Raw genomic sequence first — 26818 nt, forward strand, 5'->3', positions numbered from 1 at the left:
AAGAAAAATGATTTAAAGTGTCAATGTTTAATAAGTCTATCTTCTCCTTTCAGTAGCAGAAAGTCTCCAGCAGAAGTCAGTCTTACATTGGATTTTAAACCCTAAAACATACACTGTACAGCCAAAAGTATTGGCTCATCTGCCTTTACACACATATAAACTTAAGTAACAAACCCATTTCATAATTCATAGGGTTTAATATGACACTGATGTTGGACAGAAGGCCTTTTGTCATCCCAAAGGTGTTTTATTGGGTTGAGGTCAGGACTCTGCAGGCCAGTCAAGTTCTTTCACACCAAACTGGATCATCCAGGTCTTTATGGACCTTACTTTGTACTCTGGTGTGCAGTCATGTAGGAACAGGAAGGGTCCATCCCCAAACTGTTTCCCCAAACTGTTTCTCCAAACTGTTTCCCCAAACTGTTTCCCCAAACTGTTTCTCCAAACTGTTTCCCCAAACTGTTTCTCCAAACTGTTTCCCCAAACTGTTTCCCCAAACTATTTCCACAAACTGTTTCCACAAACTGTTTCCCCAAACTGTTTCTCCAAACTGTTTCCCCAAACTGTTTCTCCAAACTGTTTCCCCAAACTGTTTCCCCAAACTATTTCCACAAACTGTTTCCACAAACTGTTCCCCAAACTGTTTCCCCAAACTATTTCCACAAACTGTTTCCACAAACTGTTTCCCCAAACTGTTTCCCCAAACTGTTTCCACAAACTGTTTCCCCAAACTGTTTCCACAAACTGTTTCCACAAACTGTTTCCCCAAACTGTTTCCCCAAACTGTTTCTCCAAACTGTTTCCCCAAACTGTTTCTCCAAACTGTTTCCCCAAACTGTTTCTCCAAACTGTTTCCCCAAACTGTTTCCACAAACTGTTTCCACAAACTGTTTCCCCAAACTGTTTCCCCAAACTGTTTCTCCAAACTGTTTCCCCAAACTGTTTCTCCAAACTGTTTCTCCAAACTGTTTCCCCAAACTGTTTCCACAAACTGTTTCCCCAAACTGTTTCCCCAAACTGTTTCCCCAAACTGTTTCCCCAACTGTTTCTCCAAACTGTTTCCCAAACTGTTTCCCCAAACTGTTTCTCCAAACTGTTTCCCCAAACTGTTTCCCCAAACTGTTTCCCCAAACTGTTTCCCCAAACTGTTTCCCCAAACTGTTTCCCCAAACTGTTTCTCCAAACTGTTTCCCCAAACTGTTTCCCCAAACTGTTTCCCCAAACTGTTTCTCCAAACTGTTTCCCCAAACTGTTTCCCCAAACTGTTTCCCCAAACTGTTTCCCCAAACTGTTTCCCCAAACTGTTTCCCCAAACTGTTTCCCAAACTGTTTCCCCAAACTGTTTCTCCAAACTGTTTCCCCAAACTGTTTCCCCAAACTGTTTCCCCAAACTGTTTCCCCAAACTGTTTCCCCAAACTGTTCCCCAAACTGTTTCCACAAACTGTTTCCCCAAACTGTTTCCCCAAACTGTTTCTCCAAACTGTTTCCCCAAACTGTTTCCACAAACTGTTTCCCCAAACTGTTTCTCCAAACTGTTTCCCCAAACTGTTTCCCCAAACTGTTTCCCCAAACTGTTCCCCAAACTGTTTCTCCAAACTGTTTCTCCAAACTGTTTCCCCAAACTGTTTCCCCAAACTGTTTCTCCAAACTGTTTCTCCAAACTGTTTCCCCAAACTGTTTCCCCAAACTGTTCCCCAAACTGTTTCCCCAAACTGTTTCCCCAAACTGTTTCTCCAAACTGTTTCCCCAAACTGTTTCCCCAAACTGTTCCCCAAACTGTTTCCCCAAACTGTTTCCCCAAACTGTTTCCCCAAACTGTTTCTCCAAACTGTTTCTCCAAACTGTTTCCCCAAACTGTTTCTCCAAACTGTTTCTCCAAACTGTTTCCCCAAACTGTTTCCCCAAACTGTTTCCCCAAACTGTTTCTCCAAACTGTTTCCCCAAACTGTTTCCCCAAACTGTTTCCCCAAACTGTTTCTCCAAACTGTTTCCCCAAACTGTTTCTCCAAACTGTTTCTCCAAACTGTTTCCCCAAACTGTTTCCCCAAACTGTTTCTCCAAACTGTTTCTCCAAACTGTTTCCCCAAACTGTTTCCACAAACTGTTTCTCCAAACTGTTTCCCCAAACTGTTTCCCCAAACTGTTTCTCCAAACTGTTTCCCCAAACTGTTTCCACAAACTGTTTCCCCAAACTGTTTCCCCAAACTGTTTCTCCAAACTGTTTCCCCAAACTGTTTCTCCAAACTGTTTCCCCAAACTGTTTCCCCAAACTGTTTCTCCAAACTGTTTCCCCAAACTGTTTCTCCAAACTGTTTCCCCAAACTGTTTCTCCAAACTGTTTCTCCAAACTGTTTCCCCCAAACTGTTTCCCCAAACTGTTTCCCCAAACTGTTTCCCCAAACTGTTTCTCCAAACTGTTTCCCAAACTGTTTCCCCAAACTGTTTCTCCAAACTGTTTCCCCAAACTGTTTCCCCAAACTGTTTCCCCAAACTGTTTCCCCAAACTGTTTCCACAAACTGTTTCCCCAAACTGTTTCCCCAAACTGTTTCTCCAAACTGTTTCCCCAAACTGTTTCCACAAACTGTTTCCCCAAACTGTTTCTCCAAACTGTTTCCCCAAACTGTTTCCCCAAACTGTTTCCCCAAACTGTTCCCCAAACTGTTTCTCCAAACTGTTTCTCCAAACTGTTTCCCCAAACTGTTTCCCCAAACTGTTTCTCCAAACTGTTTCTCCAAACTGTTTCCCCAAACTGTTTCCCCAAACTGTTTCTCCAAACTGTTTCTCCAAACTGTTTCCCCAAACTGTTTCTCCAAACTGTTTCCCCAAACTGTTTCCCCAAACTGTTCCCCAAACTGTTTCCCCAAACTGTTTCCCCAAACTGTTTCTCCAAACTGTTTCCCCAAACTGTTTCCCCAAACTGTTCCCCAAACTGTTTCCCCAAACTGTTTCCCCAAACTGTTTCCCCAAACTGTTTCTCCAAACTGTTTCTCCAAACTGTTTCCCCAAACTGTTTCTCCAAACTGTTTCCCCAAACTGTTTCCCCAAACTGTTTCCCCAAACTGTTTCTCCAAACTGTTTCCCCAAACTGTTTCCCCAAACTGTTTCTCCAAACTGTTTCCCCAAACTGTTTCCACAAACTGTTTCCCCAAACTGTTTCCCCAAACTGTTTCTCCAAACTGTTTCCCCAAACTGTTTCTCCAAACTGTTTCTCCAAACTGTTTCCCCAAACTGTTTCTCCAAACTGTTTCCCCAAACTGTTTCCCCAAACTGTTTCCCCAAACTGTTCCCCAAACTGTTTCTCCAAACTGTTTCTCCAAACTGTTTCCCCAAACTGTTTCCCCAAACTGTTTCTCCAAACTGTTTCTCCAAACTGTTTCTCCAAACTGTTTCCCCAAACTGTTTCCCCAAACTGTTCCCCAAACTGTTTCCCCAAACTGTTTCCCCAAACTGTTTCTCCAAACTGTTTCTCCAAACTGTTTCTCCAAACTGTTTCCCCAAACTGTTTCTCCAAACTGTTTCTCCAAACTGTTTCCCCAAACTGTTTCTCCAAACTGTTTCTCCAAACTGTTTCCCCAAACTGTTTCCCCAAACTGTTCCCCAAACTGTTTCCCCAAACTGTTTCCCCAAACTGTTTCTCCAAACTGTTTCCCCAAACTGTTTCCCCAAACTGTTCCCCAAACTGTTTCCCCAAACTGTTTCCCCAAACTGTTTCTCCAAACTGTTTCCCCAAACTGTTTCCCCAAACTGTTTCTCCAAACTGTTTCCCCAAACTGTTTCCCCAAACTGTTTCTCCAAACTGTTTCTCCAAACTGTTTCCCCAAACTGTTTCTCCAAACTGTTTCTCCAAACTGTTTCCCCAAACTGTTTCCCCAAACTGTTTCCCCAAACTGTTTCTCCAAACTGTTTCCCCAAACTGTTTCTCCAAACTGTTTCCCCAAACTGTTTCCCCAAACTGTTTCCACAGAGTTGGGAGCATGAAATGGTCCAACATCTCTTGGTCTGCTGAAGCATTCAGAGTTCCTTTCACTGGAACTAAGGGGCCGAGCCCAGCTCCTGAAGAACAGCCCCACACCATGATCCCCCCTCCACCAAACTTTACACTTTGGCACAATGCAGTCAGACAAGCACCGTTCCCCTGGCAGACTCCTCCATCAGATTGTCAGATGGAGAAGCGTGATTCCCTCCAGAGAAGGCTTCTCCACTGCTGTAGAGTCCAGCGGCGGCGTGCTTTACACCGCTGCATTCGACGCTTTGCATCGCACTTGGTGATGAATGGCTTGGATGCAGTTGCCATGGAAACCCATTCCACGAAGCTCTCTGTTCTTGAGCTAATCTGAAGGCCACATGAAGTCTGGAGGTCTGCAGCGACCGACTCTGCAGAAAGTTGGTGACCTCTGACCCCGCTCTGTAATTTTACGTGGCCGACCACTTCCTGGCTGAGCTGCTGTCGTTCCCAATCGCCTGTGGAATATTTAGCAGCGAGGAAACTTCACAACTGGACTTGTTGCACAGGTGGCATCCTATCAGGACACCACGCTGGAGTTCACTGAGCTCCTCCCATTCTGTCACAGCAGTCTGCATGCCGAGGTGCTTGGATTTATACACCTGTGGAACACCTGAGTTTAATCATTTGGATGGGTGAGTGAATATTTCTGGTTATATAGTGTATAATATGTACTCACACAACCTCTATTCTGAATAATATTATCAAAGTATTCAACTTTATTGCCACTTTGGCAACTTACACCGAATATAGTTTATCTGAGCAGTCGATAAACATTATAAAACAAAACCACACACTTAACATAATTTATATTTAAGATAACTGTATGAAAGAAAGAAAGAAAGAAAGAAAGAAAGAAAGAAAGAAAGAAAGAAAGAAAGAAAGAAAGAAAGAAAGAGTTTTTGAGTTTTAAATTACCTTTATTACCCACTATAACAATCAATAAACCAAAATATACATTAAATAGTAATCAATAAAACAAAAAACGTTAAAAAAAATAAAAAACAACTACCAAAAACTAAAGATGTATCATCCGCTGAACACAGAACATCATTAATACCCCACTTACTTACAAAGACATCTATGTTCTTTATCAACTTAAAAAACTCAAATTCCACACGAACACGAGCAACTACTAGTCGCTTGAATAAAACACAAGCCTCTTCCGTTCGATGTCCATTGATTTTGTTCTTTCTTGATATCCAGATTGCTAATTCTGCCCCCCCAGGAACAAGTCCTGCCCCCCTGAGAAATGCCCTGTCCATCCAAAGAAAACTGGCCAGAAAAAAGGCCACGATTTATTATCTCTGTTTGTGTCTTGCATTGATAGAATAAATGCAGGTGGTGATTTTAAAAAAGCACATATCTTCAAAGTTTATTGCTTTATTTATTTTTTTGTTATGGTGTTTCCCCCCCTCCGTAACCTTAACCCCTTGCTGCTGAAAAAAAAGGCGATTTTCACATTTTTGGATGTTTTTTTTTTATATAATGATCTGAAATGTAGACTTAATGAAGGTAATAAAAAGCTGGAGTTGGCTGGATGTCTTACCCCAAGTATCTACTTGAATTTAAACCCTCAATGGAGAATGTGGAGCATGTAAAACAAAAGCTATTGCATCCTAAATTCCTGGTCTAAAAATCTCTCCAAAATAGGACATATTTGCAACATGGCAAAGAGGTTAAGGGGCAGAACAATCATCAAAACTGCTTTCCAGTTGGTTCGTTTGAACAAAAAAAATAAAAATAAAAAACTTAATAAAAAAATTCCACACTGTTAACAAAATTGACGGTCATGATTTATGCTAGTGTGACCATATTTTCATTACCGAATTGAATTATTACTATTATTATTGTTATTTTAATTATTATTATTATTATGCTTGAAGTTGTAGTAGTGGTTTTCCACCGATTTTTTTCAGGTATTGTTTTCTGCCCCCCCAGATGAGCTAACTGCCCCCCCACACATGCCATTCTGCTCACACCTCTGTATGGCCCCATGCACAATCCATCAAAGAAAGAAAGAAAGAAAGAAAGAAAGAAAGAGATGAATGATTAATAGGTCTATAGTTAGAGTCAAAGCCTCCAGCAGGGGTCAGTCTCTCTGTATCTGTACACTGAAGCATCCAAAGTCTCGGACAACAACCCTCCTTTGGATAACGGGATAATGGATAATAATGATGTTGGATAAATGATTAAACTGATACTTGTTAAACCAGCTGCTCTACAACATCCGTGCACGATGAACAGGAACACTTTCCCACCCAAACTTTGGCCTTAATATCAAACACCCAGTGGATTTATTACCTTTTTCACAACATGAACCAAAACAAAACGCTTCATAAAAGCAGCATTTAGAGCAGAGCTCTTTTTATTGGGTTGCCTTAAAGCTCAGAGAGGTTCCCAATAAAAAGATTGGTGAGTGTGTGTGAGAGTTCACGCCTGTGAAGCAGCATGTTTAAGTGACTAATTGAGGGAAATGAAGAACAGGTGTTTGTGATCAGTTGAGCAAGAAGAGGCGAGGGCAACTGCTGGCTGAGAGGGCAACAGTGAAGTCAGAGATATGGTCGCACATGCTGTAAAGTCATGTGCGACCTTGACTTTATCTGGCATAGATAGTGTATTTATCGCAAAATACTGGCACTGATAAAATCCAAACTTCTTTCTGCGTTGATTGTGATTAAGTGGCCCAAAAAAAAAAATCAACCCTGCGTACATAAACTGAGAAATAAAGTGACAAAAAGCACAAGAAAACACAAATGAATTAAAGTTTGATGGCTAAATGTTCGACTGGTATCGTGGTAATGTTATCATGGATGCTTTTAGTCATGAAAACTATGTGATATAAATCTGATATCATGACATCTGTAGCAGGTTGTAGGTCATCCAGGTGAAAAGTCCTTAAAAAAATCAATTAAAAAGCTTTTTCAAACTAATTCCCTGTCTGATTTAGCCTAAACTTCACTGGTCTTATGAGCTGCTCTGCATTAAGTCCATACAAAATTGTTTTAAAAAGCAAATATGATCATTTTCCCACTGAACATGCAGCGAATTCTCACACATTACAAGCTCAACAACTAATTTATTGTTTTAGTTTCATGTCGGGAAGCTTTTAAAGCAGCATTCCTCCATCTGTGAGGAAAAGTGGAAAGAAGAAACTCAACTTCTGTCTGATTTTCAGTGCTTTTCTTATTCATATTGGAGGCCATGAGCTGTATAACGGAACGACGCCTTCTCTCAGGAATACGGATCATCCTGTGCGCATGCGCAGGAATCACCACGTAGCGTAAAGGGTGAGAAAGTGACAGAAATGACTCGAGTAAAAGCGGATTTAGATTGTCGTATCTTCTAAATAAAGACAGAATGACGCGTGGAAAATGAAATGAGTTTTTTATCGCAATGACACGTGTTCCGGTTTGATTTAATCATTTATTTAGTCATTGTGGAGTGTTTTATTGGAGGTCTAACCGAGACAGGTGCTCCTTTATTATGTGTCAAATGATTTTAATTTGAACCTTCTCACCGGAAGTGGGCGCGGGTTTATTTCAGGGAGATGACACGCGCTCAAGGAGTGATTCAGAGAGTTTGAGCCGAGTACCAGGTACCGGTGAGTAAATAAGCAAAAATCTGTGTGGCTTCAGAGGGGTTTCACTTGTTAAAAGGTGTTTTTTTTTAGTGTGTGTGTGTGTGTGTGTGTGTGTGTGTGTTGGGGTTATTAACACATGTTGCCTCCTTCTGCTTTTCTGTGACCAGCCTCGGCACTGACAGCCACTAACTGCCACACATGCACGCAATTGTCCCCTTCCTCCGGGGGATGACTCGGCTTTGTTTCTCGTCCCGTTGACCAGGTAAGACAACGAGGTGGGGGGTCACTGAAAGGTTTTCTGAGGAAATGGAGGTGACGCCGGCGGTGACGCGTCCTGACAGCAGTCGTGGTGGACACGCTGATGAGTGAATCCGCATTTTAAACGCGAATGTTTGTCTCGTTTTTTCCTTGTAACAAGCCGAAGCCCTCACCAAGGCTGTGTGGGGGTGTGTTCACCTCTCATTCATTCATTCATTCATTCATTCACTCACAGCTGAGAGGAACAAGAGGACCATTGAGTCTCCTTTGGTGACACAGTTCCACAGATCACTCTTAGTCAAAGCTTCCTCTTAACTCATTAAGTGTTTTTGACTCATCAGACTATTAAAAACACTTTTTACAGAGTTCAGACTTAAGGCTTTGTTGAAGAAGTGAGTTTCCAGCAAAGCTTTTATTATTCTTCTTTTTTTAGTTTTAAGGCTTTGAAGAGACTACAAAGATGGAGGGCAAAGCTTCAGCTTTCATTGTAAATCGGTGTCTCGGAAAGGTGGAAGCGCCCACATGTTGCGTCAGGTTTGAGTGGATTGAATTTGCTTGGCCTTAGAAAATAAATTAGGAGCGTCTCTGCAGCTTGTTTATAGATCGTTGTTCTTCTTCGAGTGGTTGAGTTTTACCTGGTGTTGGTGCTCCAGCACACCTGATTCAAATGAATGGCTCCTGATCAGGTCACTGCAGAGCTTGAGGACGAGTTGATTGTTTGAATCGTGTGTGCTGGAGGAGGGAAACATCCAAAACATGCAGGGCATGTGGGTCCAGTGAGGAACACTGTTAGTGGATGCAGCAACAAACCAGTCATGCAGCAATAATCACAACAGAATCGTGTCTCTGAGGGCCCAAAGATCAGGGCCGTTCAACTGGGACATTTCTCCAAAATCTTTCCATGATTCTGTTTACTGTAGACAGACGGATGATAAGAAGCTCTCTTTTTTTTTTTTTTTTTTTTTTTTTGTTAAATAAAAAGAACAGAGGGATGTAACAGAAATGTACATGGTATGTTGCTACATCAACATCTGGGGTTCTTTAAACAATTAATAAAATATTAAATAAAATGAACAGGAGACGGAGCAACCTTTTCCTTAGACGGTAGAGCTGTGTATCAGATTATGAGAAAAACTGAAACAAAACAAATAAATCCCAAGAGTTAGATAAATAAAACAAACAAAAAGACAACGCCACCACAAAAACCAAATCTATCAATCTGTTAACTCCACCAAATCTGGCCGTGACTGTTGTACATAGGAGACCCATTCTGACCACAACTTATTAAATCTGTTCATTTGTAGGCGAAGTAAAAAAGTAATTTTTTTCCATTAAGTATACTTCATTAACTATATCCTTCCATTCCTCTATTGTGGGGGAGTTTATTATTATTATTATTGTTGTTTGTTTGCACTTTAATAAAACATTACAAACAAGAGTATATCATGTAAAAGAAAGAAATAGAATAAATTAAATAAAAAAATATATATATATAGATAATAAATGATAAGCTGCAATGAATCAGTGCTGGGAGGGCTTATCGAGAACCTCACCATTAAGATAAATAAACAAAATTAAATGTATCTTATCAGGATAAAACCACAAATGGATTAATGAGAGAGAATAAAAAAATCAATAATCAAGCCATGAATCAAGAATTCAATTACAATAAATCAAAAGACTAAATTGCAATGGCAACTATAAACAAAACAAAGAAAAAGTATTAAGACAGTCCCATAGAGTACAGGTGATCTTTTAATTTCCTTTTTATAGACTGGTAGGGAGGGAGAGCTGTTTGTCACGTGAATACACTTGTTCCATAAAGTTACACCTTTTATATGTGATGGAAAAAATACAGGACAGTGTTGCAGCCAGATGTTCTCTGTATATCTAAATATCTCCAGTTTAGAGCTTGAGCTGTAATATGCAGATGTTCTGATGGTTATACAGGCACGCCACGCCGTTGCTGTGTTTTATGGAGGTTTGTGCTCATTTGGGACGTATTATAATTGAAAATCACTGTTATTAAGATGCCCGACGCCTTATTTACTGTGATGGAGATAAAAAAACAAGTGATTAAAGTCTTATCTAGCAAGGCAAGGCATCTTTATTTATATAGCGCATTTCATACCACAGGCAACGCAATGTGCTTTCCATAAGGACAAGGCATTTAAAAGAACAGCATAAAGCAGCAATTTAAAGAGAAAAAAAAATAGAATGAAAATTAAAAACGCAGTTAAAAGCAATCAAAGAAGAGGGGAAATATATAAACTCAACCATAAGCACACCGAAAGAGAAATGTTTTTAACCTGGATTTAAAAGTGCTTACAGTTGGGGCTGATTTCAGTTCTGCTGGTAGTTTGTTCCAGTTGTGAGCAGCATAACAGCTAAAAGCTGCTTCACCGGGTCCAGTTTGAACTCTGGGCTCTGCTATCTGACCTGAGTCAGCAGATCTCAGAGCTCTGCTGGGTTTATACTCTGCCAGCATGTCATTCATGTATTCTGGACCGAAACCATTCTGTGATCTGTAGACGAGCAGCAGAACTTTAAAATCTATTCTGTATCTGACCGGGAGCCGATGTAAAGACCTGAGAACTGGGGTGATGTGATGTGATCTCTTTGTTCTGGTTAAAACTCGGGCTGCAGCGTTCTGAATGAGCTGCAGCTGTTTGAGACTCTTTTGGGGGAGTCCAGTCAGAAGACCGTTACAGTAGCATGAATCCGCTTCTCCTGATCTGTTTGGGACATGAAACCCTTAATTCTGGATATGTTCTTAAGTTGATAAGAGGCTGATTTGGTGACTGATTTGATATGATTGTTGAAGTTCAGGTCTGAGTCTATCAGCACGCCGAGGTTCCAGACTTGGTGTATAGTTTCTAGAGACAGTGACTCAAGATGTTTACTGACAGCAAACCTCTTCTCTTTGTTGCCAAAAACAATGACCTCAGTTTTTTCTTGATTTAACTGAAGGAAATTTTGGTTCATCCACTTTTTGACTTGCTCTAAGCAGTCGCACAATGACTCTATAGGACTGCAGTCATCTGGAGACAGGGCCAGATATATCTGTGTGTCATCTGCATAGCTGTGGTAGTTGACTTTAGAGTTCTTCAGAATTTGACCCAGAGGCAGCATGTATAGAGTGAACAGAAGGGGTCCAAGAACTGACCCCTGAGGAACTCCACATGTCATAGCCACTCGATCAGATTGATTACTTCCAATAGTAGCAGTGAAAATTGAAGTCGTTAAATAGAAAATATAAGAAAGTTCATGAGCTACTCTATGATTGGGGCAACTTGATTGAGTTATAAGTCCCTTTTGCTTTAGTTTGACTTATCAGATGCTCGGATTGAGAGCTCCAGAGTTGCATTGAGGGCTGATAGATGTCAGGACGTGGCAGGACAGAGGAAGGATGTCTCTTCTGCTGACTCACCAGTATCGTCTCCATGTGCACTCCAGGCTTTTTGTTTTGAGGACGTATTTTTTACTTTGATGTGAAAGCGATCGTAATGTTTGGTCCACGCCAAGAACTCGTGAGGCAGTGGAATCTGAAATGTTTGTCTGGGTGCATCTGACCCAGTTCGATCTCTGAAGGGGGGGAAGAAAGAAAAGGATTGAATTCCAAAGTGCTTCAGCTCCTTTTTGTCACATGGACCCGTCTCACCCCTGATTGTTTCCCTTTGCAGAAATATGTCAAACATATTAGTTGAACAGACTCGTGACGACAGTTTCATGAAGGGGGGGTGGAAGCTCAAACAGTGGAGCAGAGCTTCTCCACATTCCTGTTGTGAATTGCTTGGTCATGCAGAAGAGGAGGAAGGAAAGGAGCCTGATAATAAGCATTTTTTTCCCCCTGAAACACAGGCTCAGTTTTCTGTTTTGGTTTACCTTCCCTGTGCACATAAATACAGCCACCGTTCTGTCCATAAACAAGCCTAATAGATATCAATCTTCAGCTAAACACTGCTATTTTAGGCTCATTTACCATCTTTAAACTGTGGAGTTTGCTCACTTGGCATCTTTATTAACCTACAGTCTCAATGTCAGCTCTTCAGTTTGTGTTTTAGGCCACGCAAACGTAATCGCATCCACGTCGTTTCCCAGGAAATAAATAAACGGCTGATTGTTGTATTTGAGTGCAGAATGAGATTTTATTTTTTTAGGCCTTTTGTTTTGTTTGTGGGAGCCCGAGGGATGCGTTGTTCCGGCCTCTGTCTGAGTCTCAGGAGACTGAATACGGTTATTAAAAGTTCAGCAAGCCTTTGCTGTGTTTCTGTGAGAACTGGACTTGACTTTTTGTGCAGCTGATGCAACCTGAGCGGCTCTGGATGCAGTTTGGAGAAGGAGAGCCGCGCCCTGGCGCTACTGGAGCTCAGTTAGGCCGGTCTCAGAGGGCTGGGAAGAAAGAGCACATTGTCAAGTGATGGTGTCCTCTTTTCCCAGTTGTGTTGTGTGTTCTTTGCCTTGTTGAACTAAAATAAGAGCCTCAGGATGATTGCATTGAATGAGTCTCATTATTCTCCTCGGTGTCGCACGGTCCTGGAGACGCGCAGCTTCGTCCCATCTGCGCTGTTTACGGCTCAGATGACAGTAAAACGACTCGTTTATTAGGAGCATTGTTAGAATACAGTCCAGTTAATGTGCTTTAACCTGGTTCCACAGGTGATGTTTGAAGCTTTAAGGCCGCAGGTGTGATGTGAAGAGAGACGCATTCCTTTTTTTAAAAAGCGTTTATTAATTTTCAACATAAACAAACACAAAACTCCAACACAACACTCAAGCAACACACAATGACTCAGTTACACACGATCAGTATCTGTATCGATAAAGACAGTAAAAAAAGAAGTACATAAATGGGTAAATAGAAGAATGGGTGCACAACAATGTGTCCCGTTGTTATGACCTTCCAGAGAATCCCTGTAAAAGAATGGAGGACACATTGGGAGCCAAGTAATTCAAATACAGTTTCCAAACCTCATAAAATTGGTTGGAGTTTGAATGTGATATGCAAGTCAACTCAAACAGCACTTTATGCCATCCCTTAACATTTGGTTCCTTATTGCTATTCCACTTCAATAAAATATTCTTCCTCGCTGCAAATGTAAGAATACAAAACAGTCTTTGATTTGTTAACCTTTCACCTTTAGCAGGAAGGCCTAATATAAGAGACAATGGGTCCATCCCCAGCTTTAATCCCAGCATCTTTTCAATTTCTGTTTAGACATTAGACCAATTGTTTCTGTAGTTTATGGCATGACCAAAGACAGTGAGTTTGCCAATTTCTGTTTTACATTTAAGACACATCGGAGACAAACTAGAGTTGAACTTATGTCTGCGATTAGGGGGCTATATGCATCCTACACAAAAATTTAATCTGTATTGATTTGACGCGGTTACAAACTGAGATTAATTTAGCACAGGTCCATATACTTTCCCAGTCGAGAGACACATTCTTGATGGTAAAGCCACAGATGATCACGGCCCATCAGGATAGTGATGCTTGGAGCACTCACAGAACAACGTTGATCATTATGCTGCACTGGTAGCTCACTGTCTGCTGGGAGGTTGCTGCGTAGGTGCAGGATTGACCCCCGTCCACTGGTGAAAGCCCCCACAATGAGCATGTTTTAGAACTGGAGCAAGACGGTGTGCTGGTCTGATGAATCGTGTTGTTTCCGTCGGGCGCCGTGGGAAAGAAACAGCTGGGAAACCTGAAGTGATGCCATTCATGGGGATGCTATTTTAACATGTGCTGCCTCACTGACTATTTTTAGAGTTCCTACACTTTTTTTTCTGGCAAAGAAGCCCCTTTTGAGCAGGATAAAGGGCCAGACCAAAGTTTACATGGTTTTGAAATTCTCCCCAGATCTCAAAAATGAAAAAATTAGGTGTGTGTGGGATTCGCTGGAGGACATCTTCTTAATCTTTTCTTACCTTACGTGCCCAGGGACTACAGGTGGAAATTAGCAAATGTTGCTACAACCTGGCACAAGGCATCTCTTCTCTCACGATTAATGCTTTTGTGCATTGTCCCTGTTATAAATAAATGACAAAAAAGGACTCTGCTCTCAGCTTACATGACTTATCTGTCGGTAACGTCTCTACCCGATGCTGCGGGACACCTAAAGCTGACCCAAGTCGGGTGTTTTGTAAGCAGGAGGCCCCGCGCAGTTGGTTTTAATGTTGTGTGTGCAAGGAGCTAGCGTGCACTGCGGTCAAGTGTGAGGGTTGTTTAAGCGGGCTGCGTTGCCAGGTTTAGCAGAGCCCCCTTTAGGAAACACCATTAAAGGGATAGTCCCCTCTTTTGACATGAAGCTGTATGACATCCCATAGTAGCAACATCATTTCTGAACATCTTCTTACCCCCTGCTGCGTCCTGTGAGCAGAGTTCCAGCCTCGTTTTGGCGTTGACGAAGGTAGTCCGGCTAGTTGGCTGGGGTTTAAAAAATAAAGCGTTTTGCTTCTCAAAACAATATGCGTTCAACAGAGTAATACATTTGCATCACAAAATCGTTCTCCAGGAAAAAGTCAGACCTCACAATCGCTTGGCCCTATTTTCTCTCCCTTCGTATCACTGCCTGCTGTGCAGACCGAAGTGCAGACCGAGCAGTCCCCTGCTTCTGAGCAGTAAACACCGTAACAGGCGCGGCTGTCAGCAGGCGGCAGCAGGCAGTGATACGAAGGGAGAGAAAATAGGGCCAAGCGATTGTGAGGTCTGACTTTTTCCTGGAGAACCATTTTGTGATGCAAATGTATTACTCTGTTGAACGCATATTGTTTTGAGAAGCAAAACGCTTTATTTTTTAAACCCCAGCCAACTAGCCGGACTACCTTCATCAACACCAAAACGAGGCTGGAACTCTGCTCACAGGACGCAGCAGGGGGTAAGAAGATGTTCATACATGATGTTGCTGATATGGGATGTCATACAGCTTCATGTCAAAAGAGGCGAACTATCCCTTTAAGCCTTAATTAATACTCAATAAAAATACTTAATACTACAAAAACACAAACTTAATAAAAATACTTAATACTGTGCAGTATTCGCTGTACGTTATTTAAAAAAAAATGTATTGTTATTGTTACCATATTGTTATAAGCTACTATGAGAGTGTGAGCCACCAATTAAAGCTTGAGGAGCCGCGTAATGAGTATCTCTGCTCTAAGGTCTGCAGGTATGAAAATACTTTGATTGCTGCTTCACTAATGGAGGCCTGGACAATAGGCCAGCATTAGTTAAATGGCTGGGACAGGTGTTGCCTTCGCTGTGAGCACAGCCGCTGCTGCCCGAAGCCTCGATGGGACCTAGAGCGATATAAAGATGGGCACAGATTGATGGTGCACAGCTGCTGGCTGCAGAGGGCTGCGTGCCCATAACAAGCACAGTCATGCTGCTGCTGATGTCCAAGTGAAGTTAATGGAGCCACTGGGCTGTGAAGAGCAGAGCGGGGAGTTACAGACGCCCGCATGCTGAAGGGCTCTGGAGGTGGCTTCTAAACTGCCGAGCTATTTCAGGCCAAAACACTCGGAGGCACGGCTATTAACATGCAGCCAGGCCAAATCTCCATAGAGATCCGCAGGCCGGGCAGGTATACAACAAATCAAGGTCGGCCCACACATGAGATTTGACTGTCTGAGAGCCCCGAGGAGCGTTTTGGTGAGTGTTATTTCGTTTTTCCCTTATTCAACACTGTCGTTCTTTAGCAGTTATGCAGTTTGACCTCAGCTGAACCCCTTCAGAGTGTTTTCTTCTTCCTTCTTTTTCTTTTTTTTTTTTTTTTTGACTGTTGCCCGGTAGCCTTGTTTTAGATTTGAATGGAGAGAAGAAGAATAACAGGAAACTCGAGGGAGAGCTTCCGAAATGTGTTGACACTTTAGTTAAAAGCTAGAAAAACTGAGGGTGGGATGTTATCCTCCCAAGAGTTATTTTTCTGTTTTAACTTCTTTTTAGTGGGCGGAACATGTTTGGAAAGTATGCTTGAGGTGGTTTGGATTGAGTACAACTTGCTTTACTTCCCCACATTCAGCCATAAAATTTGAACCAAACCTTCAATCTAACTCGACATAAAATGTCACAAAGATGCAAAAAATGAAGATTGCTGCTATTTTTGTCAGGTTGTTGCGATGGAAGTGTATCGTGTTGGTCATAGTTGAGAGGAGACTGTCAGTTGTCCTTGCTTGTATAAAGTCACACCTCTTTATATAGCTGACCACGGTGGATAATGCTATTAGCGGCGCACCGTTGGGGCCAAGGAAAGCTCCTCTCTTTGAAGTGGACTTCAGTTTTAGCTGCTTGTGGCTTTAACTTTGTTTCTTTTGCCCCGCAAGACGTGCATGTGACTCTGCAGCGAGCCTCCATCCCTGCGGGACGAACAGTTACGTCTTACATGCTCGCAGACGGACCCCTGGCGAGGCTGAGTATTTCTGTAGCCTTAGGCTCGTATAAGCTCATGTGGAATGTGGCACTTGATTATTTGGCAACATGTTTAGATCGAACAGTTGTTCTTTGTTCGCTGGAAAACACAACTAATCCGGTGGCTTTTCTGACTTTAGGTGGGATTGTATAATGGCAGCGATCCCGTAAGTTTTCCTCTGCAGCGTGTGTTTAAAGTGAATCGAACGGTTTGGTTTAGGCAAAATATAGAGACTGATTGAAGCTTTTCATTGAGTTTTATTTCTAAATCTGAGGCAGGAAGTCATTTAATGCATCACAAATTAACATCCTGTGCCTATTTATAAGTGGGGTTAACAAAAGGAAACAACAGAATTATCTTTGCAGCTTCTTATTGGAAGTACTCTGTTTATGCAGCTTATTTCAGAAAAGGGACGACTGGTTCACTTTATTGCAGATGCTCGCATGCGTCAGTTTTAGTTTCGGTAAAGTTGCACATTGTGCTAAAAGAAGACGTTTCTTGGTGTTCTCATACGTCTCTGGGTCAGGTACTCGTGTTCACACCTGGTGTTACCGGACATCCTGGCAAAGAGGCAGCCTGTGTCACACGATGGGAAACAAACGGGACTGTAAAATCACTAATCCATGACCTGAACCACATCGCCACTCAGACATGAGCTTATTTAAACCTCCTCACCTTTTCTTGAGGATTTGGATCAGGTGTAATATGAGAAGAAAAACAAAAGGGGAGTAAATGAGTTGTGGTGATACGGCGCTCTGACGCTAACGTTCTCTCTCCTTAACTTCACTTCAATTTAACAAGGATCTAAATAAAAATTTCATTGACGATTGTCCTGAAAATCCATGTCAGTAAAACTTTTAGTACCAAAAGATCATTTTTTCAATGTATTTTTTGAATGAGCTGTACTTAAGCATTCACTCATTTTCTCAAAGTTCTGCTTACATTGAAACGTTCCTCATTCTGTGATTTATTTATTTTTTTTATATTTATTTATTTTTAATTAATTTATTATTTTTATTTAAATTTTTTTTAAATATAGCTGCTTTATTTAGCTTTTGTTTGCCATTTAATTTGAGTCTATGGGAGCTTGTCCACAGGCTACAGTGGCTAACGGTCCTCTTGTGTTGTGCATTAAACGGAGCTGTTTGGGTAAAGCCTTGTTCAAAGGCGACTCCTGGGATTGACGGGAAGCTCCGTTGCTTGTGTTGGCTCGCGTCAAGTCAGTGGGTTTTACACTGTTAGCTCAGAGCTGCCGTGTTGTTGTTGTTATTGGGGGCTATCGGGGGGGGGCTTTCTACTGGGATGATGTCATCAACGCGCGCCGCTGCAGCACAGCTCATTTACTCCGTGCTCTGTGACGGTCGGCTAACTTCACACGGAGTTTGCTGCTGCTAGTTCTGTGCAACACGGCAGGATTTTTATCAGATTTTGACGATGTGGATGACGGCTTTGAGTACGATGGACGTAGAAAGCTTCCTATAAGCCCCCCGATAACAACAACACGGCAGCTGTGAGCTAACAGTGCAACAGTACGCGTTCGTTCATTCATTGGTCTTAAAGTATTGGTGAAATAAAGACAGATAATGCCTTATTTAGAGGCTCTGCCCTGTTCTCTCCCGTTATATGGATATACGCCGATCTCCAGTGATCTAAATATCTTCAGAAGGATGCCGACTTTCACCAAACTGTTATCGGTGAGTAGATGAACGTATTTTATGCCAGAAATAAGGTCCAGGTTTAAAAAACAAACAAACAAAAAAAAAAAACGAACTTCCCCTTTAATGTGGCCCAGGACGCATTGTTTTCAGACGACTAAATGAGCGTTCCTCTGAATGTGGCCTGAGTGCGTTCACACCTGGAACTGGATCACCAAGGTTGGCACCAGATATGAACGGGGTCGGTGGCATTGCTCTTCCTCCTGCTGATGAACCAGCTATTTGTTGATCCCCTTAAAGCAGAGGTCTTCAACAGGGGGTCCGCGACCCCCAAGGGGTCCGCGGAGGTACTGCAGGGGGGTCGCGAAATCTTTGGTTGATTAGACGATTTTTAAAAAAAAAAAATAACTTTTTAAATTTATTTATTTGTTTATTTATTTATTTATTTTTTCCAAACAGTTTTTTCTCACAAATTGTGTGCAAACATGTGCCATCCACAGATGGTTTGAGGATTCATTGTCCCATCTACATGCAAACACTCTGGAGTCTAAATCCCGCCGGCGGGATTTTTTTACTCCAAAAACACATCTGTAACACTGTGAGTTTTTGTCATTGAAACATATAAGTGACACCATTAAAAACCTTGAAACTTCTAGTTTTCATATATATATATATATATATATATATATATATATATAAATAAATTATATAGGTGGCCCTTTTTAAAGAGAGTGAACAGAAAGCTTTGGATTTTCTGTACTCTCAGACTGCAGCAGCCTCCTAGGCCACACCCATCTCTATTCACATGTAAAGTACCAGGTGATTGAGTGGCTATTCACAGGTGAGAACACGCCCCATTCAGCCAGCATGTGGGGGGAGGCAGCAATGTCCTGCCAGTGACAGACATTTATCACATGGAGAGTGACAGGGGGGTGGGGTGGGGGGAATCAGGCGTGTTACACACCCATCTAATTAGTATTCAACTAACAGAGACACTGTCTTGAGTTACAATTACTTTTTTACAGTTTGTGTGAAAACAAAAAAACATTTCTGACTGCACTTTTTACTTTTATGCAGCCAACACTTTTGTTTACAAGGTTCAACCTTCAAAAGTCTTGGCTAGATATATTTATAGTGTGTTTTCTTGCACTGTTTGAAGACCTCTAAAACTTGTTTTTTGTACAGTTGTGTTTCCCCTCAATTTAAATAAAACTTGTTTGTATTACATTCACTTCACTCTCATATTGTTTTTTGTTAGGCTTTTCAGAATACAACCATATGTGTCACTTTTGCATTGATGTTTACAGTTAGTTGAAATACTTGAAAATGTCAAGGTGGTGACAACTGCCTCAAAGTCTCTGAAAAAGCCTTAGACTCCAGGGGGTTAAAGTTAAAATCTGTGGATTATTTGAATAGCTCAGTGTTGTATGCAAGATGTTTGTTTATAAATGGCAGTGGCACGGCCACCCTGTACCTTGCACATGTTTAAAATAAAAACATGAATATATTAACCTGTGTATTATTTGAATAGCTTAGTATTGAATGTACAATAACAGAGGACCTATGTTTATACACGGCACTAGGCCCCGTTAAATATAAAACACAATTGTATGCCATATAAATAGTAGGGGGTCCCTGCTCCAACTCTCCATCAGTTTGGGGTTCTCTGGCCTGTAAAACGTTGAAGACCCCTGCCTTAAAGGGTTAAGCCCTTTTTTTTAATTCATTTTTCCCGTCGTCTCTCTGTTGGAACATGACTTTATGTCACTCTGGTCAAGTGAGAAAAAGACTGTCATAGATATTTTGAGGACGTATACAGAACTTCCTCATGAGGAATGCTGTTTGTAATTCTCATGTGAGTTTAAAGGACTAGAAAATGTTCAAACTGAGCAGAGCATCTATTTATAAAAGACACATGCTGGCAATATGTTGAAACCTCTGCATCCAGGTGGACGCGTAAATGTATTCCTATTCATGCTGGTGCCATCTACTCGTATCATCTACTAAATACTGAAAAGGTCAGTTAGTTGACACCGTTTCACAGGTTTAGGTTGTTTCTGTTTCGGTCCGGATTGTATGTAAAGCTGGAGTTATGTTACCTATGATTGTAACTGGGAGCTTGACCTTTCCGGCCTCCTACTAGGGGAAAGCAGTTTGTAACTCTAAGGTTTCTCCACCCTGCCTTTTCCATCACTCGTCTTTGTTTTTGTTTCTTATTCTTTATCCAATGAAACATTACACAAATGACCCAGCGTGTCCTCTTTTAAAGACAAGCTTCTTCTTCAGCTAAAGGAAGCACTGTTTACATGTTTAGTGCAACTCTTCACCTTGGAGAATATTTCTACGGTTGACACGGTGTTTCCCAGTTTGAGCCGGGACCTTCTGGGTAAAGCTTGCACCATCATCAGACAGGATTGTGCACGTTTTATACTAAAGTTAAATGACAAACCATTTTGGAAATGAGCGTTTAGTTTCCTGCAATCGGGTCCAGGTCTGAAATTAACTGATTTAAAAGCTAAAGCTACTGTGAACTGATCAAAATAAGCTAATGAACGGTAAAACCTTTGAAGATTAGCTGCCTGCGTCACCTGCAAATGACCAAATCTCCATTCGACTAAGCAGGCAGGGGAGGCAGGCAGGCCTCGCCCACCATTTGTCTTCTGAGCGTCATTGAACACATAAAACACGCCATTAAGTGCAGGATGAGCCGTCGCATGTGTCATGGATGGGCCTGTCGGTTGTATTCCGGTGACCTAATATAACCGATGGGGCTTTCAGGTCCCTGAAGTATCCAGTTTGTCCAGATGACCTCTCAGAGGTCGAGTCCTACGGACGTTTTGATGTTTCTTCTTCTCTCGAACTTGCTGACATTTGTGGTTTTAACTGAAATGTCTCGGATCTAATATGAATAAGTGCTATTAGTTCAACTTTTTGATGAGCATCAGCTTTATTTTATTTATTGTGAGTGTTTAGAAGTGAGCTGAACTCTTTTTGTTCAGGCAGAGTTAAAGTCCGCTTGACTCAGTAGTTCCCAGAGGTGGGACAAGTCATTGGCTGTGTTCGAAACCGCCTACTACATACTACATACTTGAAAACGGCATACTCATCGATCAGACAGTATGCAGAGCGTTTACACACAGTGCACTTCACTCCTGCCCGAGCCGAAATCAGCCGGCCTGAAAAGCTGATTTCGCTTAAGCTATAAACTCTGTAAATATATAACTTTAGCAACATTTGAAACATTTTCAGGCGAGAAAGTAGTCGTTTAGACCCCCAAGGTGTTGAAAATCTGACAAAATACCGGCTATTTACAATTTTGTTCCCACGAATTCGGCGCTAAAAAAGCTAGCCGCAGTGAGCAACGCACTTCCGGTTATGCCGTTTTGACTGCTCTCGTCCCGTTAACGGAATTTGACCGTTCAAATGGCGATGGGCGACGTTACGTTGCATCTTGGGTAGTTTGAGTGTGACAAGTAACCTCATGATGAATACTCAACATTTCGGCGAATCTAGTATGCATCTAGTGTACATCCGGGGACTTAAAAAAGTATGACTAGTAGGAATAGTAGGAGAAGTAGGCGGTGTTGAACACAGCCATTGTTTTGCAAGTCACAAGTTAGTCTCAAGTCTTTGCCCTCAAACATGGGCGTCAATTGGGTATGGCAGCTGCCACACCTTGGCTCCAGGGGAAAATGTAAATTTTCATTTTTTTTTTTTTTTTTTTTTTTTTTTTTTTAAATGAATTTATGGCATTACTCCGTGTCAATTTGTATTGATTATTCTATTATTTAATACAAATTAATGAACTACAAATGAAATTCTGAACAACACAATCAATTGATCTAAGTATCATCTTCCCTTTTGAAATGTGGTATCTCCCAGCCCCCCCCCCCCCTCCCTCCCGTGAGATGACGGAGCCTGTAGGTCAAAGCTGACGTTATTAGCGGGATTTGTTGTTTGCTAATTAATGTAAAATATGAAAAGAAAGCAGAAAACTTTAGATAGCACAATGAAAACATAGGCACAATGTTGGACGGAGGACCAGGTAGTGAAGGCGGGATTCAGGCTGTTAACGAGGCTGTCCACTTCACCACCTCCGCCGCTAAAGCTAATGCTAACGCTAATGCTAATGCTAACAGGGAGACGGAGACGAGTCCATTGTTATGCTAGCGGCTATGTGAGTGAGACTGCATTTGCACACAGATAAGCTACATAGCAGACTTTTGTGGTGATTATTGTATATTTATTGATACTGTAGTCATGTGACTATAGTGACCTTGCCATACCTTAGCTTTAGCTGAATTGACGCCGCTGCCCTCAAGTCAAGTCCCAAGTCCTACTGTTTCGAGTCCTTTCGAGTCCTTTTAACAACAGATAAATTATATTTGCACAGATCATTTTATGCTTTTAAGATCTGTATTTATTTGTCAAATCTTTTTTTTTGCAAGAACATTGTTCAAACACATTTGAAATAAACAAATGCAAATGTAATTTCCTCATAAAGTGCTGACATTGTATTTCCACAGCTTATTGAACTATAACTACTTGCACAGCAGTTTCTGTTCTGTATTGTATTGATCTCATATAATCAAATACGTTCAGTCTTTTTAACTCCTTTCAAAACCTTTTTAAAGTCCAAGTCGAGTTACAAGTCTTTTTAGATTTTGTCGAGTCTAAAGTCATCAAATTCATGACTCGAGTCCACACCTCTGGTAGTTCCTCAATCTAAAAGTATGCTGACAGAGTCACTCCTAACGTGCAGAGGTTGGGTAGGTGTCGGGCTCTCCCCTTTAATGTAATATGTAGAGTTTAGCACCTATGAATATGTTTCTATCTCCACTCCGGTCCATGTTATTTATGCTATTTCCTTAGGAAGTAAAAACCACCTGGTGCAGTTATGAAAATGCTGTTTTTAGCTGAGACTCGTGGGCTTTTCTGGGCACACGCATTTAAAAAACCTATTGCAAAGAGTTGGGAAGTAGACCTCGTAAAAGGTGCAAATCCGCCGTTGGGGTTTGTATTGATCAGCGGGGTTAAATTTCCCCTCTCAGCTTGTGTGTGCGTGTCAGACGGAGATCAGCCGCACGCTGTCTGAGCAGCAGCCTCTGACTCAGGGTTGAATGGGTCTCAGAGTCACATGGCTACTTGTCAGCAGGCTGGAGGAGGAAACGTAATCCTGAGGAGGAAGACTGCCGTTATCAGTCCATGCATGTTGGTCTGAGGCAGCACTCGTTCAACGTGCAGGCAGACGCTCCACATCGCTAACGCTCATTTGTGTTTGTTTTTTTTTTCTTTTTTCTGTCTCCCTATCGCTCTCTTTTCCCTCTGTTTGCTTTCCCTCCTGCACTCTGACCAGCACTTTCACAGCAGAGTTCAGAATTGCACTACAATGTCTGCGGTGGCGTCTCTGCAGTAAGAACTCAAAGGTATAGTACAATCATGGATTCTTTATCTTTCCTGGACAGTTGCAATGTTTTCGTGTTGAACTGTTTGTCCCATTTTTGTTGCTTTTTCTACTTATCCTAATATCTGCGTAAATAACTTTCCCAGTGAGCTAGTTAACTCGGATGATACTAACTCCCCACTAGTACCACACTTTATTGATTTCTTGATATCGGGTTGACTTGGGGGGGTTAGAGCTGAGTCAGACTTGGACCTCGGCGATCTTTAATCATCTGTAAAGAAACGCAGAAATGCTCCACAGGTTGGAAAAAAAAATAAAATGCCTCCAAGCTGCTGTCTGCCTGTCGGGCTATGTTATTAATCCTAAATAAGAGGCTTTAACGGGCTGTGTTATTGGGAATTGATGGTTTTCTAAGGTGCCGTGGCATTTCAGAGGGGGTGTCTTTTCTGTAATCGCACTCTGTGACCCAGTTTTTTTTTTTAAGATACTTTCTCCGCTCGTCTTTTTAAAAGGCGATAACGGCATTGATTCTCTGACTTTAAGGCAGCAGCTTGGATGCTGAAGCGTTTTATCTTGGCAGATAAAAACATTAAGGACATCAAGGCTCCCGCAGCAGTGGAGAAATGTTGTTTTTTTTATAACCTCTGCTTTAATGAAGCCTTAAACATGTCCTTTCTCCCCTGTCATTGTCCTGCTTCTCTAAGTATTGGTTGAGCTTTAGACGTTTGCGATCAAGCTTCTATTTCTGGTCACGGGCATTTTTTTTATTTTTTTTTATCGGCGTTTTTATTGAGCTGTTCTCTAATTATGCCTGTTTTGATAGAATGTGTAGAAAAGCACGCGGTCTGCGGGCTGGACCGGCGAGTCAAGCTGCCGACTGAAGCCGTGCCCGGTCGGGTCGTCCAAACGGAACGCCGTTTGAGACACGTGCGGGCTTGTGTTGCAAGTTCAAGTCAGGCCCGTGACCTCCGTCCTGCCGTTTAACTTTCCTTATCGCTACGAGGAGTGAAGAATTTGTAACCTTTTGTTTATCTTTAACGCAGAGGGTCATGTGAGATGAAAGTGCAAGTTGTTTCTTGTGAGTCGACGGGTCTGACTTGTGCTGAGTCGCATGCTCTCAGTTATCTGAGTGAGCCTCAGTTCTGTGATGGCAGCTTATAGAGCTGTCATTCAGACTCCTGTTTTCCCTTAAAGGTATCTAACGTTGTTCTCAAAGGAAGCGCTGCTTTTTCAAGAGACAACACTATCAAAAGCTGCATTTAAACTGCAGAAACCTTTCCCAGGAACGAGGGACTTGTAGTGGCTATTCGTCCTCTTGTGTCAATAATCAAAACTAATGTCAAACCCATAATAAACTAAATTAAATCAAACGGCCACTGAGACACCTAGGGATTGTTTAGGTTTATTGCTCCAACCAAGCAAACAAACAAAGAACAACAGGCCTTTGTTGCCTCTCTTGCCCCGTTAAAAAACCATTAGCCCTCCCAGTTGCCTGCTCACCTGTGCATGCCTGCCCATCTAAGGCTACGGCTACACGGAAACGAAACAAGTTTTTTTTTTTTTTTTTTTTTTTTTTTTTTTTTAAACGGGTACGAAAATTCTTGCAACCACACGGCAACGCTGCTGTAAAGACTCAGGTCCAGACGAACGGATGAAAACGATGAAACGATGCAGTACACACGCCACTGTGTCACGCCACGCTGTGAGACCATAGAGAAGTCTCACAGCGTCAACGTGTGACTGACGCAAAAACGTTTTCGCTGTAATAATGGAAACGAAACGACCTCGTTTTCAAACTTTCCCACTCTGGAACCCGTTCTCAAAAACTATCGTTTTGGGGTAGTGGGAACGCCGGCTCCGTGTGGCCGCGACAGCGAAACGATAAGAAAAAGTATCGTTTACAGTGAAAAACGTTTTTGTGTAGCCTCAGCTTAAAGGATAAGACCGTTTTTTTGACATTGGGCCCTTGATTTCACATTATAACATGATGTTCTACTCACCCCTGCTTGTTGTTGAACATTTGGAGCTGTTCCGAAGATATTCGCGAGGCGTCTGGCTGCTCTCTTGAGATATTCGGCCATGAAACGGTTTCCTATGGGCAAGCTTATACAGGCACAAACTATGCTGTTTATAATTTATTAATTACTGTACACTAGCACTGATAACGTGGAGGTGCGTCGCTTACTTAAAAAAATCCGGGTTACTAATTTTGAATTCTAGCCGAATGAATAAATAGGCAGCAGGTCTGTGGGCTGTCTGTGGCAGTAGCACGACGAGGACGTCAGTAACACCCACTTTACGACAAAAAAATCAAAATTACAGTAACCCGGATTTTTTTAAGTAAGCGACGCACCTCCACGTTATCAGTGCTAATGTACAGTAATTAATAAATTATAAACAGCATAGTTTGTGCCTGTATAAGCTTGCCCATAGGAAACCGTTTCATGGCCGAATATCTCAAGAGAGCAGCCAGACGCCTCGCGAATATCTTCGGAACAGCTCCAAATGACCAACAACAAGCAGGGGTGAGTAGAACATCATGTTATAATGTGAAATCAAGGGCCCAATGTCAAAAAACCGGTCTTATCCTTAAGTAAACTCTCCCAGCTAACCAGTGCTTTCAAAATAAAAGCATAATTGAATACCCAAATTAACCAAACAATACTAAATATCATAAACGACCAAAAAAGGTATATTCCCCTAACTAATCCCCCTAAGGATAACTAAATAATAAGTGAGCCAAGTATTACAAAATAACAAATAGCTCCCACAAGAACTCTTACAGAGTCTTTTCCTCGACCGCTTTTTGTTCCCATCGATGGCGTCGGGGACCTTCTTCTAAGAGAGGAAAGAGCGATGATGTTCCCAAGTGTCCCGTTTCCTGTTTCAATCATTTGTTAGCTCATAAAATCTGTTGAGTTTAGACTGTGCTGTCAGCTGAGGTGAGAGACGGCAAAGCTTGAGCTTTCAAAAGACTTCCACAAATTGGAGAAGTGAAATGTTAACTTCAGTCCCTCCTTAGCATAGCCTTGTAGAAAGGTGCCACATTGGCATATTTTGCTAAAGGGCAGTTCCTGCTTTCCCTGCTCTGTCTATCTGCAGTAACCCCCCGCCCCCCAGCCCTAACAGCATCTTTCAAATGTGTGACGCACGTGACAAAAATTCGGTGGTAAATGTTTAACTCAATCAATTCACTGAGTCCTAATGTGACCGGTCTGTAGATAAGAATAGAGGAACTTGTAGTTCCTAAGAATCCTCGCAGCGGTGCTTCAGACTGCCGCTCCTTTCCTTGTTTTCTTAGGGAAACATGTTGCATAATGAACTTATTTATAGGAGTTCATACCAAGTGCATCTAACGGGGAAAACCTAAAAACACCATCACGTCTCTCACCGTTCCAGGTATTAGGAAGGTAAAACTTCTTTATCATTTAATCCCTGCGATGCTGAGATCACGAGTCTCTGGGCGCCGCACCATCTGCCTGCAGCTAATACTTCAGGGCTT

The 26818-nt window shown here is 41.8% G+C and overlaps 1 protein-coding gene across 2 annotated transcripts in view; it reads left to right on the forward strand.

Annotated features, from left to right (window-relative positions):
* The first annotated feature begins 18844 nt into the window (after nt 1–18844).
* The window catches only part of slc4a2b (solute carrier family 4 member 2b), a 68398-nt gene continuing 60424 nt past the window's right edge, over nt 18845–26818 (forward strand). The window contains exon 1 of one of the 2 annotated variants that reach the window (XM_075452597.1): nt 18845–23338. The gene's annotated coding sequence lies outside the window, so the exon portion shown is untranslated. The remainder of the gene's footprint in view (nt 23339–26818) is intronic. The other variant, XM_075452598.1, reaches the window with a different exon arrangement.

Source organism: Odontesthes bonariensis, chromosome 20 (assembly GCF_027942865.1).
Source record: "Odontesthes bonariensis isolate fOdoBon6 chromosome 20, fOdoBon6.hap1, whole genome shotgun sequence".
In the NCBI taxonomy this organism is placed as follows: domain Eukaryota; kingdom Metazoa; phylum Chordata; class Actinopteri; order Atheriniformes; family Atherinopsidae; genus Odontesthes; species Odontesthes bonariensis.